Below are 16,578 nucleotides of genomic sequence, written 5' to 3'. Positions count from 1 at the left end.
ATTTTGGTCTTCATGTGAAGTATGAGCCTGAAGGTAAGCGCGTCATGGACAAAAGTAAAACAGTATGTCGGATGTGCCACACAATGCTCAATTACATGGGTGGGAACTACTGCATTAGCGCAGTTTGCTCGTTAACGTGTTGACGCTGTCCAGCCCCACGCACGGGGCGATCCGCGGTAGCTCGTTAACGGAGATTTGCCGTGTTGTGGCGTTAACGTCATTTCAGATTAACGCTGACAGCACTAGTGGGAACACAATGAATATGACTGCACATTTACTCCGACATCATCCTAGTGCAAAGACAAGTGGAAGCAGACAAAAACAACAAGCACGCATGCTACAAACTTTACCCGAGTCATTTAGACAGGCGTTAGCACATGATTCTCCTTATGGGGTCCTGATATGTTTAATATGCTGCTGAGAATATACCCCAGAAGAAGCGTATAGTATAGCTTTTATTTTGGAAAGAGCCATTTCTCTGTAATAAACTCTCTTTTCCAAAGATGAGGGATTTCTCCATCAGATATTTATTTTTTTATTACTTTGTCGTTTAAGCAACATTAAATTTAAAAACTGTACTTTTGAGTTAAAATATATATTTATAATTTTAATAAATGACAAATTAAAAAAAGCATGAACATTTTTTTGTATCGAAAAAATATCGAACCGTGACACCAAAGTATCGAACCGAACCGTGAATTTTGTGTATCGTTGCACCCCTAGTGTTCACTGTTCGTAGACATAAACTACACCTTTCTTAGCTGCTACTTCAAAGCACATTGTGCGCTGTCTGTGCTGCGTGCTGCACAACAACATTCAATATTTAGTATTTACTGCTGTTTACACTTAGCTAGATTAACGTGATGGTGTTGTGTTTAGTACGTTGCTTTGTTTTGGGGTTTTTTTGCTTGTTTTCTCTTCTTTTTCTCTCAACAGGTGATCCAGGACATTTTTTTTCTTTGTCTTTGTAAGTGCCCTTTCTCTCTGTCCCTCTTCCCTTCTGTTTTTCTTTTCCTTCCTCTCTTTCTTTCTCCCTTTCCTATCCCCCAATCATGTCTGTCTCATCTGTAACTACTGAAAATAAAATAAATAATAACAACAAAGTTTGATCAAATGGACCAATACGGCAATGCCATGATGATCCATTTGGCAAAATAAATCCATTTGGTATCCTTGTTGGTCTTCAGACAACAATTCTGATGGCTAAAGAACCAAATGGGACAGACTAAATAAATAAATAAATAAATAAATGTCAAGGATTAACAGAGGTGATTATAAATAAATATCAAGAAAATTGACAAGAATATTCCAGAATAGAAAAGAGTGTGTGTAAAAAGGGTGTAACTATTGCCGTGTTCACAGTGTGTTGGAGTTGTACAGGGAGATGGCCACAGGCAGGAATGATTTCCTGTGTCAGTCAATGGTGCATTATGGGTAATCTCAGTCTCTCACTGAACGTGCTCCTGTGAGTAGCCAGCATGTCATGGAGTGGGTGGGAGGTATTATCCATGATTGTCCTTATCTTGGACAACATCTGCCTCTCAGACACCACCCTGACAGAGTCCAGCTCCATCCTCACATTACTGGCCTTGTGGATCAGTTAATTTAGTCTGTTGGCATCTGTGACCCTCAACCTGCTGCCCCAGCATGCAACAGCATAGAGGATAGCACTGACCACAGCAGAGATACAACAAGATAACATTAATTAGTAGAGATAGTGAAAACTTCTGTTTACATTTAAACTTGGCTATGATAGTAGTAGACAGTAGACAGTAGACACTGATGTAGCTTACTGAATCTTTTGGACTGTGTTCAGCACAATATTAATTAGTCATTGTCAATTGCTGATTTGTCCTGTTCTCATTGTATGACGAATTATAATAGCTGTTTGTTAGCCATTTGCATACTATGCATACTCTCTCTCTCTCCACATATATATACAAAATATACAAAGGGAGTGTCTGCCCAGGGCGCCAAACAGGCTAGGACCGCCACTGCTCCAGCCCCTCTTGACAGTTTTATGGAGCACTGCTTGAGCCATGGCATCCTGCAGACAGGTACAGATAAGACTTGCACACTCCCTGATTTAGCCGCGTGGCTGCAAATGAAGTCACAGGCAAAGCAAATCTCCAGTCAGGCAGCCACACCCAAACTGAGGTCAACACCAGTCCTCCTTAGATTTCAGGAAAGGAATGAATCATCATCACCCATTCGACCTACATCCAGCACTAAGCCACAGCCCTATTGTTTGCGATTTGAGAACAAAACCCATTATCTCAACAACTGTGACAAACTCAAGGAGCAGAGCAGGTTGTGTGGGATTGTGATATTATCTTATGCCATGTTATACCCCTAATTAAAGATTGTGAAATTATTATGTAGTTTTAGTTTGTATTATTCTCCAGAATTAGAAGAAGGTGATAACTATTAGATTTATTAAACTGGTTTGTATTAGATTAGACTGCTGATTTATTGTGAATGAATGATATTGTTTTATGATGCATTATACTTCTGAGTTAAAAGAATGTGACAATTATTAGATTTGTTAGATAGGTGTGTATTATCCTGTACCATCGATCTGCTGTGAATGTGTTACACTGTTTCTTCACATTTCATACTGCTGAATCATGAAGAGAATGTTGGGTGCAGAGGGCCTTGTTGTTCTGATAGTAGAAGAGACAGACCACATTCCACAGGAGTTTTACCCCCACCACCTTGTTGGAAGCAGATAAAACAAGGAGCCGAGGTCATAACTTAGGCGCCGGGTGAGAGAAAGAATGTGAATGTTTAGGCTTTTATGATTAGGTGGGGGCCACTAGGGGCTATAAGAGTCTGAGCAATGCTCCACCATTTCGAGATCGATGCTGTCTGCGTACAGTATCCATCTCCCACACGTGTGTTCATTAAAATTTTCGTTTGACCTCACCCGGCCGGACCAGTGTTGTTATTTTGGTTTTCCTCTTGTATCCATCTCCAATACTTTGAACCTTAACAGTTGTTAAATGGATCAAGAATGCTAACCGATGTTGGCGATGTGGTCGAAGTCATACCGCAGGTGCATGTAACTTGAAACAACACTGTAAGCTTTGCAAAGAGCTGCACCTCACAGTCCTTCATGACTCTGTGCAGGAAACTCAGAGTGTGGTTTTCATGGTGTTTGCCTCCATCACGCATCTACCTTGACCGCCTTAACCACTCCCAGAAGGTTATGATAAAGGTCTTAAAAGTTCTCATTCACAATGGTGACTATGCAATGAAGGCATATGCTATCCTGATGGGTCGGTGAGAACGATCATCCTACCATCTGTGGTGCAACACTTGAAACTCACTGGCTCACCAGATAGTCCCTACAGATAGTAGAATATCAGCAGCTTGCGGGATCTTCAGTGTCCTTTGATAGCGATACAGGATCCCTAATGCTTTCGCAGCTAATACACTCAGCCTGGCTGAACTCACTTATCCTGTTCCTTCCCTACAACAGCGGTATCATCACTTAAGGGGACTCCCTCTATCCTTAGTGGATCATGTCCAACTTTTACTCCTAGTCTGGTACGATGTACCTCATCTCATCACGCCCATCCAGCCTATGCACAAAGGGCCTCCTGGCAGACCTATTGCAGTCTCCATACAGCTGGGATGGACACTACATGACCAACATGCCAATAACTTTTTATAAGCTGATACCATCCAAGTGGACATGGAGGGTTTGCAACATTATGCAACGCATTTACTGCAGCAGACACCCATCACCAGTCTTTATGCCCCGAAGGAAGCTGTAAAGTCTAGTCTTTGTAGGCTTGTGCGGGCCGCCAGTCAGGCAGATTCCTACTGCTAGGAATCTACAAAATGAAACAGCTACGTAGCCGAGATGTCATTGGAAGAAACTGGCCAGACAGAGGAACGGTGGTTTATTCCACATCACATGGTGCAGCATAATGATAACAACAAGATAGTCTTTAACCATTCATTCCAATACCATGGTCGGTCACTGAATGGCCAGCTGTTACCAGGGCCTACCCTGGGACCATCCCGCCGTGTACTCTGTGATGCATCAGAGGCCCTATGGATCCGTGCCACAAATGATTATGGTGGGATCCACACTTGCTTTGGTCCAGAGTTGCATATAGGGAGCAAATGTCAGTGCCCCGCCTCGAACTGAGTGCAGCCTTTACTGGTGCATACATGACCAAAGTGATCCAGACACAGTTGACTCTCTCAGTCAGCCAGACTTTCATGTGGTCAGACTCCACCACGTGTAGCTGAAATTCAGAACCTGACAGATTTGGTGAGTTTGGGGTTGTAGACACCACCCTGACCCCAGCGAGTCTGTGTGCGTTTGTGTAGTTGTGTACTGTGATGACGAAGGCACGTGCATGTGTGCTCCGGTGGAGGTAAGTCGCTGTCATGTTGCTCTCAGCAACGGACTCGTTCTAAGTCTTGTACAGGGCTGATTTCGCTAACTGAAGTTTTTAATGAGTTTTAGCTCGAGGATAGACTGTAATGCTAGCATGCTAGGTTAGCCTGGTAGCTAGAACTTGCATCTGTATTTTGTTAAAACTGTGTTCTTTCATCTGGAGAGCTGGCCTAGCAGGCGCACAACACACAGCTCTGTATTTCTATATATTGCAGGTATGGAGATATTTTTATGTTCTGGAAATGTAGTTTTTCATTATTTGCTTTTGTGGTATAGGATGAGTTCCTATTTTACCCGTTAAATGGCATTTATTAATATAATTGGATTTGAGTTTAAGGTTTGAACTGTGATATTTCAAAGCACCAAAACTGCCCGACGAGGGAAACCATTTGAGCTACTCTGGACATAAATGGTGGTGCCATTGTCACAGAGTGATAGCAGAACCGTACATTCAGTGTTTTAGAAATCCCTCACTCGCTCATCATCTTTAGATGGAAACTAGCGAGCTTACTTTGGCTACGTTCATACTGCAGGTCTTAATGCTCAATTCCGATTTTTTGATCAAATCCGATTTTTTTGTCTGCTTGTTCACACTACAAATAAAATGCGACAGCAAACGCGCTCTAGTGTGAACCCTCAAAGCGGCCGCATGCGCAAAAGAAGACGTCACACACAACGCGCTCTGTTTAGACCCAGAGCAAACAGTATTGTTTGACTGATGGACTTAATATAAAGACTTCGGACTTTACGTTTCCCAATTTTGCTTTAAGTTATAAAGTTATTTTCTTATTTACATATGGCCTAATAATGATCCTTATTGCTGTTAGAGAGGAGCGGTGCTTCAAAGGATAGTTGCAGATTTCGGTCAGAATCTGCAGATTATACAGTACAAAGAAAATGTTCACGTTTCTCCAACGTTGTCTTCCCAACAGTTTCACTAACATCTACACTGGATGGCCAGGAAGTGTTCACGATGTCTTCTCGGGCGCTGATAATTGGCGTCTGTCTTGTGTCAGTGACGTAAAAGACGGATTTAATGCGACATGACCATTCAAACAGCAGTCGCTTTCTAAAACATCAGATATGCATCGGATTCAGGACCACATACGAAAGTGACCCAGGTCGGATTTGAAAATATCGGATTTGTGCCGTTCACACTGTCATACCATGATCTGATATGGGTCGCATAGTCAAAAAAGTCGGATTTGATGTGCTTTTGCCTGCAGTGTGAACGTAGCCTTAGGCTTAGGCACAGAAGCGCCCGAGAAGACATCATGAACGCTTCCTGGCCATCCAGTGTAGATGTTAGTGAAACTGTTGGGAAGACAACGTTGGAGAAACGTGAACATTTTCTTTGTAGTGTGAACAAGCAGACAAAAAAATCAGATTTGATCAAATCTGATCGGAAAGGCGAAGAAAGATGCCCAACGGATTTACTTTACCAAATGGACCATCCCAGCCTTGACGTAATGGTCTATTTGATTCACCTTTTATTGTTTATTTTATTTTCACTTGCTGAATACGGGACAGACTTGACTGGGGGAAAGAAAAACAGCTGAGAAGAGGGACGGGGAAAAAGGGCAAAAAACAAAAACCAACAGAATAAGTAGACAAAAAATACATATATCGATCATCTGGATCACCTGTTGAGAAAGAAAAAAGAAAACAAGCAGAAGAAAACGAGAGTAATAGAATAAACAACATCACAATGATATATGGGAATATAACACTAAATACTAAATATTAAACATTATTGTGCAGCACGTAAGATCGACAGTGCACAGTGTGCTTTGAGGTAGGAGCCAAAAAGGGTGTAGTTTGTGTGTGTGATCACCCGTGTGTACACCTGTGAGCATGAGCGCGCTTGTTTTTAAAAGGTTCCTTCATGTAATGATCTGCTAGAGGGTGTGGGGGGCCACAGTCCCATCCTCCAGGGCATGAAGCAGGTATGGAGGAGATCAAAACTCCAGACATCCAGAGACCCTCAGAACACAAGAGACCAAGGAAGACCAACAGAGGGGCAGCCGCGCCACTATCCCAGAAAGAGTTGAGGAGAGTCCCAGATGAGGGGTCACTCAGCAGCCGCGGAGCAGAAGCCAGGGGGGGTTGCAGTGACGTGCCCGTGAGCTCCGCCGGCAGCCAGCTGTGCCTGAGTGACTGAGCCCCAGGCCGAGAGGCTGAGGGCACCCCACCCCCGAAGGGGCCCGAGCAAGCCCCAGGCTCCAGGCCCCGACAAGCAGCCACCAAGGAGTGAGCCGGAGTGTACCTGGATGCCCATCCCCGGACACAAAGAACCACCAACGCATCGATGTCTGAGGGCGTCTGCCACCGGCAGGGGAAGTGGTGGGGGGGAGATAGGCCTCCAAACCTTGGAGGGCCTGAGATGTCCCCAGAGAGGTGGCGTCTGATACCCAACCTGACATATAGACACAGACATACAGGCACACTCAAATACAAACATCCATTCCCACCCTCATGCTCTCATAGGCAATTACTCCACACTCAACCAACGTGAAGACAGACATAAAGAGACACTGTACACACAATCATACTCCCCAAGCGTACTCTAAGAACCGGGTCTAGGTACCCTTGCCCCTGGAGGGGGAAACTGCACCCAGACCCAGGTGGTGTTACCCTTTTCCCTGCGGTGGGGAGAAGCAGACCGCCCCGACTCCGCAGCAGCAGGGAGGCCCCACATTCCAGACCCCAATCGGACGGCCAACTCCTCCTCCTTGCCCCCCCGCTCCAGCAGGCCGCAGAGACCGGGGGTGTGAGAAGACTCCAAACCTCCCTCCACCCGCTCATATGTAGTGTTGATGCATGTGTGTTCTAAGGTGCATTTAAAACCCAGGAGGGCATGGAGCTACCTGCCAGAGAGCAGCAGGTAAGCGCATAGCCCCTCCTGATAGCCCTCAATGTCTACGTGTATTTAAAATTGAGAGGTGGGCAATGACGCCAGGGGTGAGGTGTACACCCTGATGGTAATTTGGAGTCCGTGTTGCGTGCCCACCCCCAAGGTCCTATATGTATGTGTAATGAGAGTGTGAGTAATGTGAATGTCTAAGTTGTGGGATAAAATTGAGGCAGAGGCAGCCAGAAGGGGACAGAGGGGGGGGGATGCCTCCTCTGCACCCTGGTGACACACCCCTACCCCAAGGCCCTGCATGTGTGGGTGATTGTGGTGGAGCGGGAAGAGGGAGGCAGCTGGAGATGGGGAGGGAAGGAAGGGAGGGGCAAGTGGCCCCACCCTGGGGCCAGCTCCCCCGCTGACCCCAGTAGGCACCCCCATACTCTGCAACCCGCCAGGGAAAGGGGGCCCAGGCCCATCCGGACCAGGGCCCAGTGCAGCAGCGCCGCCCGGCCCCACAGAGCCCGGGACAGCCCACCCGACCCCACCACAGAGAAAACTGCACCCACCCCATCATCCACTCATCTTCCAGACTACACAAGACAATAGACACCCAGGCTGAGATCTTCCTCCACCTCTCCTGTATCTCCCCCTCCTGCAGAGAGAATTCCTGAAGAGAGGAGAGCTCCTGCAAGATGTGACAACCTCCCGCACCAGTTGAAGAGTCCCCCAGGTGGCTCGATGCACTGGCGGCACCCTGCGCCAGGGCTGGGCCCCCATACACCCACCCGCCCACAACCCCGGCAACACACCAACCAGGACCCGAGGCCCGGCCAGGGCCCCAGCCCAGAGACGGAGCGCCCCCAGAACCTCACGCCCGTCCCGGACCCACCCAGGGGCAGCCAGGCTACCAGGTCAGTAACCCACGTCCGTCAGCACAGACCCTCCCCTCCCAGCCTGTAATTCTAACCCTCTTGTATTTTTTCCTCAAAGCTCGAATTTGTGGCCTTCCTGTAATGTGATCCTGTATCTGTCATCTTTATCCTTCTGCTGCTCGGAGCAGCGATCTGCTGCTGCAGAAGTGAGCTGCACATTTCATTTCTTTTGTTTTTATTTAAACTATTGAAAAATATAAAACTAAATAGGAACGAATTTCCCAGCAGTCGGGAGTTTTTGGGGAAGCTGTGAGAGGGCTGAATGACACAGCTTTAGAGCTTTCATTTACAATTAATATTAGGAAAACAAACAGTTGATATCAAATGTTAAAAAAGTATAAATCCAATATCTTGGTTACATTTTCCAGTCACCGGCATGCAGCCAGTGTCAGCTGCTCCTGCTCTTTTCTTAGTGTTTTACTCAGTATTAGAGTGTTGGTTTGTTCCCCTCAAACGAGTGGGTTGAGACAGTTTTGGTTCTCCTTGATGCTGAGGAACTGTTACTTTCATTGAGGAACGTGACCGCGGCGCAGCAGATGCACACTGCACGCTTTGTGATTGCCCTGATGGCGCCGGTGTTCTGACAAACCATCCTACTTTGGCAAAACGTCCTACCGTAAGTAGATTATGCACATTTCTGCTGTCACAGAGTAATTCCAGCACAAATTTAAGTAGGTATGACGGTTTGCCACTTAACTTTGCCCATCAGAGTATGCTTGTAGCTCATATTCATAAAGCCAGGACGGTTGGCCACTTCATTTTACCCATTAAAGTATGTTTGTAGGTAACATTCACAAAGGTAGCATGGTTTGACACATAATTTTACCCGTCAGAGTATGTTTCTAGCTCTTATAAACAAAGGTAGGACGATTTGCCACTGAATTTCGTGTTGTGCGCATGCGCAGAAACAACGGGTAGGATGGTTTGTCAGGTAGGATGGATTCCCAGAACACCTGGTGTGTCAGCAGTCTCACGGCTGACATCAGGAGACAAACACATCGAAGGTATAGAACGATCAAGTGCTGATTCTGGTTAAAACATCGCTTTACTGAGTGTGCACTGAGGCGTCCATCAGTCATAACACAACAACCTTTACGATCCTGCTGCTAAACAGCGTGCTGCTGTAAAAGTACTGCAGTGACGTAAAGCTGCCGTACACCTCGGCGTATCGTATGCACAAACATAAACCCGTATACGACTTCTCCTCCCTTTTTCCTGTTATTGTGAATTTAAAAAAACACATTTAAACCACAAAAAGTAACCACAACATGTTAGTCGTGGGTTTGTCTCAGCAGTTGAAGTGCTGCTGGAGTGGGTGCAGTATGACTCCCTTAAAACCCTCTGAGGTCCCGGGTATACTCGGCTGTTTTTGACTACTTCTGATTTTGCATTTCACCTTTAAAAGCGGTTACCTCGCCTTGTTTGGTGTCATTCTTTCAGCACAACCTCACAGGTCTGAATTTACTGTTAGTTTTTTATTTTAACTGTATTAAGAAAATTGAAAACAAAACAACATTTAACAGCACAAATTTTGCAAACAGCAAAGTTACAACTCTTTAAATAAAATTGCAGGCAATACATGTTTTTCTTTATCATAATTCTGGTTTAGGGGGGTTAGGGTTAGTTAGTCTGCACTTCAACTCATGCTGACATGGAGACTCAGTGTGGCAGCATTTTGTTGCTTTGGCATCTTTAATCGGTCTCAACAGATATGAGACCAGAAGCAAGAATTGCTAAACTCATAACATATGTTTCAAAACCAAATGATATAAAGCTGCTAAAACACATAAAAACGATGACTTCATGTCCAGAAACAAATCTGGCACTTGTGTGTAATACCACTTTATTCCACAAGATGGTGCAACGAGCCTCTCATTCTTACTGTCAGCGACACGTCTGGAGGAGAATTTTAAAAAGAAGCTGGTGGAAGTTAAACTTAGTATTGTTCCACCTTCAGATGCTCAGCTGATATCTGAGTCATTACAGGGCCGTCCTACACGTGCCAGGTTTGGGACATTTCATGTCCTGCAGCCTGAACGAGCACACAGCGAGGCTGCTGTTGAATGCTTCTGCCCTGTTCCCCCTGTAATGACCTGAGGAGCCACGAGATGGCAGCATTCTTAAATGTTTGATGGAGAAGACGCTCTGCGTCCTGGTGGACGGGAGGCGGGTCCACAGGAGGAGGAGAGTGAGGCTGAGGAGGAGGCGCAGATGCAGAAGCGGGCAGAGAACATGGACAGGGAGCTGGCCACGCTCGTCCATCTGATGAGGAAAGTTTCCACACAGTGTGCAGAGAGTAGGGCTCCCTCGCCTCCTTCCTCCTCTCAGCCCCGGCTCTCCCTCCATCCCGGCCTCCTCTCCCTCCCTCCCTGCTCGCAGGCAGAGGGATGAGTGTTTCCTGCCAGCCTGCAGACAGATGTGGACGCTGCTGCTGCTCTCACCGCCACAGGAAGCAGGACGATCAGCCCAGAGCTCCGTGCCACCTGAACCCGCTGTGAGCCGCACATGTGAGTGCACACACACACACACACACACACACACACACACTGATGTCTGTGAATGAGTGTGTGTGATTGGAGCTGCGATGGTGGGTCCAGAGGATCGGTCAGGTCAGTAATGAGAAGCAGACGCTGCTGAGATCACAGAGAAACCAGCAGAAAGCTGAGTCATCACCCGTCTGTCCTGATGGCCGCTCACAGCTAAACCCACGGACTCACCGCATGTTCTGACCTCGTCGGGTCGAGTCATCGCGTCCAGGAGCTTCAGCATCAAAGTAAACCCTGAGCTCACTGGCTTCATTTGAACTCTGAATTCATTTCTTCCATCTTTTAACAATCAGGAGCTCCTGCAGCAGCCAGAGGGCTGATCCTCTGACGGTAACGTGTTCTGAAGCCAGCGCAGTTTCACGCTTCACGTTTGAGTCGGTGGACAGCCCACATTTTACTGACTTTTTACGTGTGCGCTGTTCGAGCCTGGCCAGGAGAACGGCTCAGAGAGATTCACTGCTGTGAATGTCCCAGCCTCTATATGTGCTCATTTCAAAGCTTCAGCACACTTTGAAGAGCTCCGGGATCTGAGACCTTCAGGTTCCACAGACACAGAGAAACACTTCTTCACACAGATGCAGCGGATATCTTCATATTCCAAACAAATCTCTCACAAGTGGATACAAGTACAAGAACTCGTAATGATAAAAATCTGTTAGTCATTTAAAGGAAACTTGAAGATGGCAAGATTGTAGAGGTTTCTTTGAGGTAAAGTCCATATATGTACTCTTTTTAAATAATCTTACTGTCAGATCGTATGTTTGACCCCGTGAGAGGTCGTCTTTAAGTCTGGATGGATAGATGGATGATGCCCAGGTATAAGAGTCTGGAGTTTAGTCACAGCCTGCCGTCTACTTAAAAATAAAGAGACCACAGTCTCAATGTGGGGAAAAGTATGGGGCAGGGGGCGTCTGCAGCAGCACAGATTTAAACCTCCAGTGAAAGGCTGATGGAGGCCAGTGACGCGTAAACACGCTCCACACACAGGAAACTCTTCATCAGCACTGAAACAACACTCGTAACCACGACGAAGGGAGACGCCGTCACTGAGAGCCTCACAGCTTCTTCAGTCATTTCTCTTTACTCAGCTGGTCTTAGAGATGGAACTGCAGATTAACCCGGTACGCCTCAGGCTGCTCAACAATTTCCCCCAAATCAGTGTTTTACTCAAACATCTGCTTATATTGGTATGAGAGAAAAATCATTCTGCTGCTGGATGTAAACTCTCTGGGTCTACGTCTGGATCTCTGAGCCTTTCTAAACACATGCAGCCCCAATGCTTCCAAACTAGAGATGCATTCAGACTTTTCTCTAGCAATGACCTCCTGATGCCGATATTCTTTCCAAGAACTTTATTTTCATAATGAAAGAAATGCTTAAACTTTATGATTTCCCCCAAACTCCAGTCAGTTCCAGGATCTGCTCTCAACAGCTGACTGCTTTCATCCTTTCATTGCTCATACCGAGGCTCTGAGCTCTGGATCGCTGCAGCCTTGTTTCCTTTGTTATCTAATCTAAAATATCCCTGTTCGATTGGGTGACGGGGTGTCTCATTAGGTTTGTTGTTACAAACATTGTGGTTTAATTTGGTCTCACTGACAGGAGAGTGACGAGGCTAAAGACATGTTAGCATGTGCCTGCACCGCTCTGCGTGTTACATATGCATGAAATGGACGACTCGCACTCGGACATATGGGAGGCTGACCAACCGAGAACGCTGGAAACCAGCAGATTATTATTCATGGATGATTACCCGGGCTTTTCTTTGGCCTCTCCTCGTTCGCCTCCCCGCACATTGAGATTGCAGATTCTGATTTTTGGACTTTTTTGATTTGAATATTTTAGCCCGTACTTGTTTTTTAGTGTTTTTTCGTCTTATCGTCTGATGTCTTCTTTAGTGTGGGTTTTTCACACCTGAGCTGGTTACTCAGGTCGGACGAGGTCTCGGCTCAGTTCCAAACAATCGCCAAAGCGCTTCATTTGTGGTGTGTGGCGTACACAGAGGGCACCTTTTATCCTTCAGAACACAGCGCCTCCTTCCTGTGTTTACCTTTGTCGCTCCCGCCTCAAACACACCTGGCCAATAAGCAGACTGAACGTTCCCACCTGGTTCATAGTGACGCGTTGTGTTTCACTCTGTGTGAACAGACACCAAAGCTCTAACTGATTCAGACCGCAGCAGACAAAAAGCCTGATCATTAGCTTCCTGCGTTCCTTTGAAGGCTGATCATCTTTTATTGTTCTCCTGATTCTCTTCATCCTCGCCTACATCGATCGACCTTGTAAACTTTACTTGGACCTTCGTAATAATGGATAATAATAATGAATGACTTTCTCTTCCTGCGCTTTGGGATTTGTTAACATAACATATGTAATCATCACAGCACAGCCTCCATAACTGTGATGGTAGGAAGATAGAATAAAAGTGCTGGGCTCATATAATCGATGTTTACAGCAGGTAAACTGTGTTTTAAGGTGTTCAATCATCATCAAAGCCAAAACGTTGCTCTCACTGTCAGACATGTCTGGGCTTGTCTTGTTGTGCTGTGGGGAACACAGTTTTTAACCAAATTTAAATGTCTGATGGATGATGGTGTGACTGTGAGCTGTTTTAGCGACGGTTACCATGAAGACGCCACAATAAAGGCCTGAGCTTGGTGGTTAAAAGAGCACATGATGCAGCCCACTGGGTCACGAGAACACGGTGAACCGCTCAGGAATAAATCAATAAATCATGTTAGATAATCGGTTTTACGTTCAGAGCTGTGAGACTTTCAGCTCTGCCTGTGAAGCTGCAGCTGCTCAGAGGGAGATGGAGGAAGAAACGAGCTGTAGCTGGAAGAAGGAGAAAGGAAGGGCGGATTAGGGTGGGTGCCTGTGGCGGAGCATGATGTCAGAGGAATGTGCTGAGCCTCTCCTTTAACGGCCACCTCGCACTCATACGCTTTAACCCCGTCCAGCTCGTTTCACTGTCGCTTTTCTGTCCTCGGGTCAGCCGCCGCTCGCATATTGTTTGTCCGAGCAGCCCGTTTGTCTTTGTCACACACATGTGACAGATATTTACTGAACGAAGATGCTTTAAAAGAGCACAAATATGACACGCAATCACATGAGAGGAAGAAGAGTGTCGTGTCAGAGTGTGGAATGTGTTTTCAGTGGTCGATTTCCAGCATCCGGCCCTGCAGCTGCAGCTCGTTGCAGGATTACAGATGGAGATGGAGGAAAGGGAGTGGTGGAGAGAGCGAGGGAACACACACAGAAAGTGACTGGTATCATGAGTGGGAGGGCCAGATGCTGGGAACAGCTGGAAAGACTATGACTAATATTAGCAGTGAGGTAAGACGGTGGAGGATGGAGGGGACGGAGGGCAGCTGCTACTGTAAACCAGCCACGCTGAAGTCACGTTTATTTATAGCCGCACAGTCATCTCACCAGAAACTTTCATGGTCGACGGCTCGATTTAACCGCTTTACTCTACAAACTGTATATAAAAGATGGAGGTGGCCACTGTGACCTCCTAGAATCCAAAGTTTGACAAATCAACACCTGCCACCTTGTTACCTGCTAATTAACATCCAAATAAAACACTTCAGTTTAAATAGTGCACTCAACTGGAAAAAAGAGCAGACGCCAGCCAACGCTGCATCATGTGACCAATAATATGGCTGCTGTGAGGTCACTGTACCAATAGACTGCCCAGGAAGCCTGAGTGATTATGAAGCGTTATGAACAGGTATCCGTGTGTGTGTGTGTGTGTGTGTGTGCGCGATGTTCCTATAAAGTCTAACTAAGCTAGCTAGCATTAGCTGATATTTTAGCATGCACCCTCTGTTCAGCTCCAAATAAAAGATGGTGCTGACCGTGAAGTGTCTAAACTAGTATGTGATGTCATGGCGAGTCCATCCAGCTTTTATAAACGAGTAAAAGGTTGACTTTACTTCACACACACACACACACACACACACACACACACACACACACACACACACACTTGTTTACACTGACAGGTTACCAGTTTGTGTTCTGAGAAAAGATCTTCCCTGAAACAAAGTCTGGGAACATTTCTATAAATAGCGTCCCCTGTGGCTGCTAAAGCGGCGTGCAGAGCTGAGAAGTGTTTGCTGAAGTCGTGAGTGCAGAAGCATCTCGAGCAGAGCTGGGTCGGCCTCGTAAAGCCGCTTTATATCCCAACAGTCTGCAGTCGGCTTCAGACGAGGGCTCAAAACACGATAAAACCGAGCGCGTTCCCAGAGAGAGACGGATCCCACTCAGCATATAAATACAGCCCGAGTGAAGCATTTAAACTGCATCAGCACTTGGCGCACAACTCAGCACAGGCGTGTTCTCAACCACAAACTGACCTGCGATCAGTGCAGCTTCAGACACACAACACAGAAAACAACACAAATATGTGAAAACCTCTGAAAGGTCTGCCTCACTGATGCTTTCAGAGCAACCTCATGTTTGTTGTTGACATTTATGACATCTCCATAATCTCTGGTTTTCCAAAGGTCCCAAAGAAACAGTGCTCAGTAAAACGACAATCTGAAACACAACAAAACCGACAAAAACAGAGCGAAGAACAGGAGAGATTTATTAGAAACATGAGCAGGTTAGCAGAGCAGCACAATATCACCTTAAAATCGTGCCTCAATAGTTCAAAGAGAGCTGAGATAATGATATTTATGATGGTAGGGACATACTGAGTGATGGCAGACCGCATGACTCAAAGTCAGATGTAAGCACAGGCGTCGCCTCAGTGATGATTTCAGTGGAACTTTAATAAGAAGAACAGCTGTTTAACCGTTTACTTGAACAATAACTAGACTAACTAACCACACTCTGTCACAGGATGAAACTGAAACTTCCTGTGATGTTGTCTCGGGCCACTTAAACTTACCTTTACCACCGTGTGACCACATCAGCCCTTTCCATCTGCCACAAGCTCTTCCTGTCACATGGAGCGCAGTTAGCGAGCGTTTCATCGATGTGTTTACACCGGGGTCATTGCCAGTGGCTCGCACCTCCTCCTCGTGTGCCCTCACAGTCCGATCACGTTTTCAGAGCACTGTCATTTGTTGGTGGTTGTGGCTCATTGGAAGCTGGCGGGAACATGAAAACTGTTCTTTCAAAAAAAAAGTCAAATTGTTCCAGGTAAACTGTTTTATTGGTTGGTTCCGAGTTCACTTAAACATTCAGTAATCCTGATGTTTGAATCTGTTTGTACATCTGTGTGGACACAAACCAAACCAAAAGCAAACACAAACTTGTGAAACACCTGCCTGTGAGTCTGGATGTGCTCACTGTTTCATTTGGGGCGTAAAGCAAGTAAATGAAATGATTTTAATGAATGTAAACAGGAAGCTGAACATCTTGCCACAGCTCCGCTCTCACAGACTTTAATTTAAAGCCCCAGAACATGTGAAGCAAACACAGCGAGATGTTCTTGGTCCTGTCACTGACGGATGCATGGATGGATGATGGATGGATGGATGGTTTGATGGATGATAGATGGATGGATGCATGGATGGATGCATGGATGGTTTGATGGATGATGGATGGATGGATGGATGGATGGTTTGATGGAGGATGGATGGTTTGATGGATGGTTTGATGGATGATGGATGGATGGTTGGACGGAGGGATGGATGGATGGATGGATGGATGGTTTGATGGATGATGGATGGATGGATGGTTTGATGGATGGATAGATGGATGGTTTGATGGATGATGGATGGATGGTTGGACGGAGGGATGGATGGATGGATGGTTTGATGGATGATGGATGGATGGTTGGACGGAGGGATGGATGGATGGTTTGATGGATGGATGGAT

The 16,578-nt window shown here is 46.1% G+C and overlaps 1 protein-coding gene across 1 annotated transcript in view; it reads left to right on the top strand.

Annotated features, from left to right (window-relative positions):
• Positions 1–9,962: 9,962 nt before the first annotated feature.
• LOC134645124 (exosomal polycystin-1-interacting protein-like) overlaps positions 9,963–16,578 on the top strand; it is a 17,110-nt gene continuing 10,494 nt past the window's right edge. The window contains exon 1 of the mRNA XM_063498422.1: positions 9,963–10,704. The gene's annotated coding sequence lies outside the window, so the exon portion shown is untranslated. The remainder of the gene's footprint in view (positions 10,705–16,578) is intronic.

This window comes from Pelmatolapia mariae, linkage group LG16_19 (assembly GCF_036321145.2).
Source record: "Pelmatolapia mariae isolate MD_Pm_ZW linkage group LG16_19, Pm_UMD_F_2, whole genome shotgun sequence".
NCBI lineage: Eukaryota > Metazoa > Chordata > Actinopteri > Cichliformes > Cichlidae > Pelmatolapia > Pelmatolapia mariae.
The sequence above is the reverse complement of the archived record's forward strand: the minus strand, read 5'-3'. Positions and strand labels throughout refer to the sequence as shown.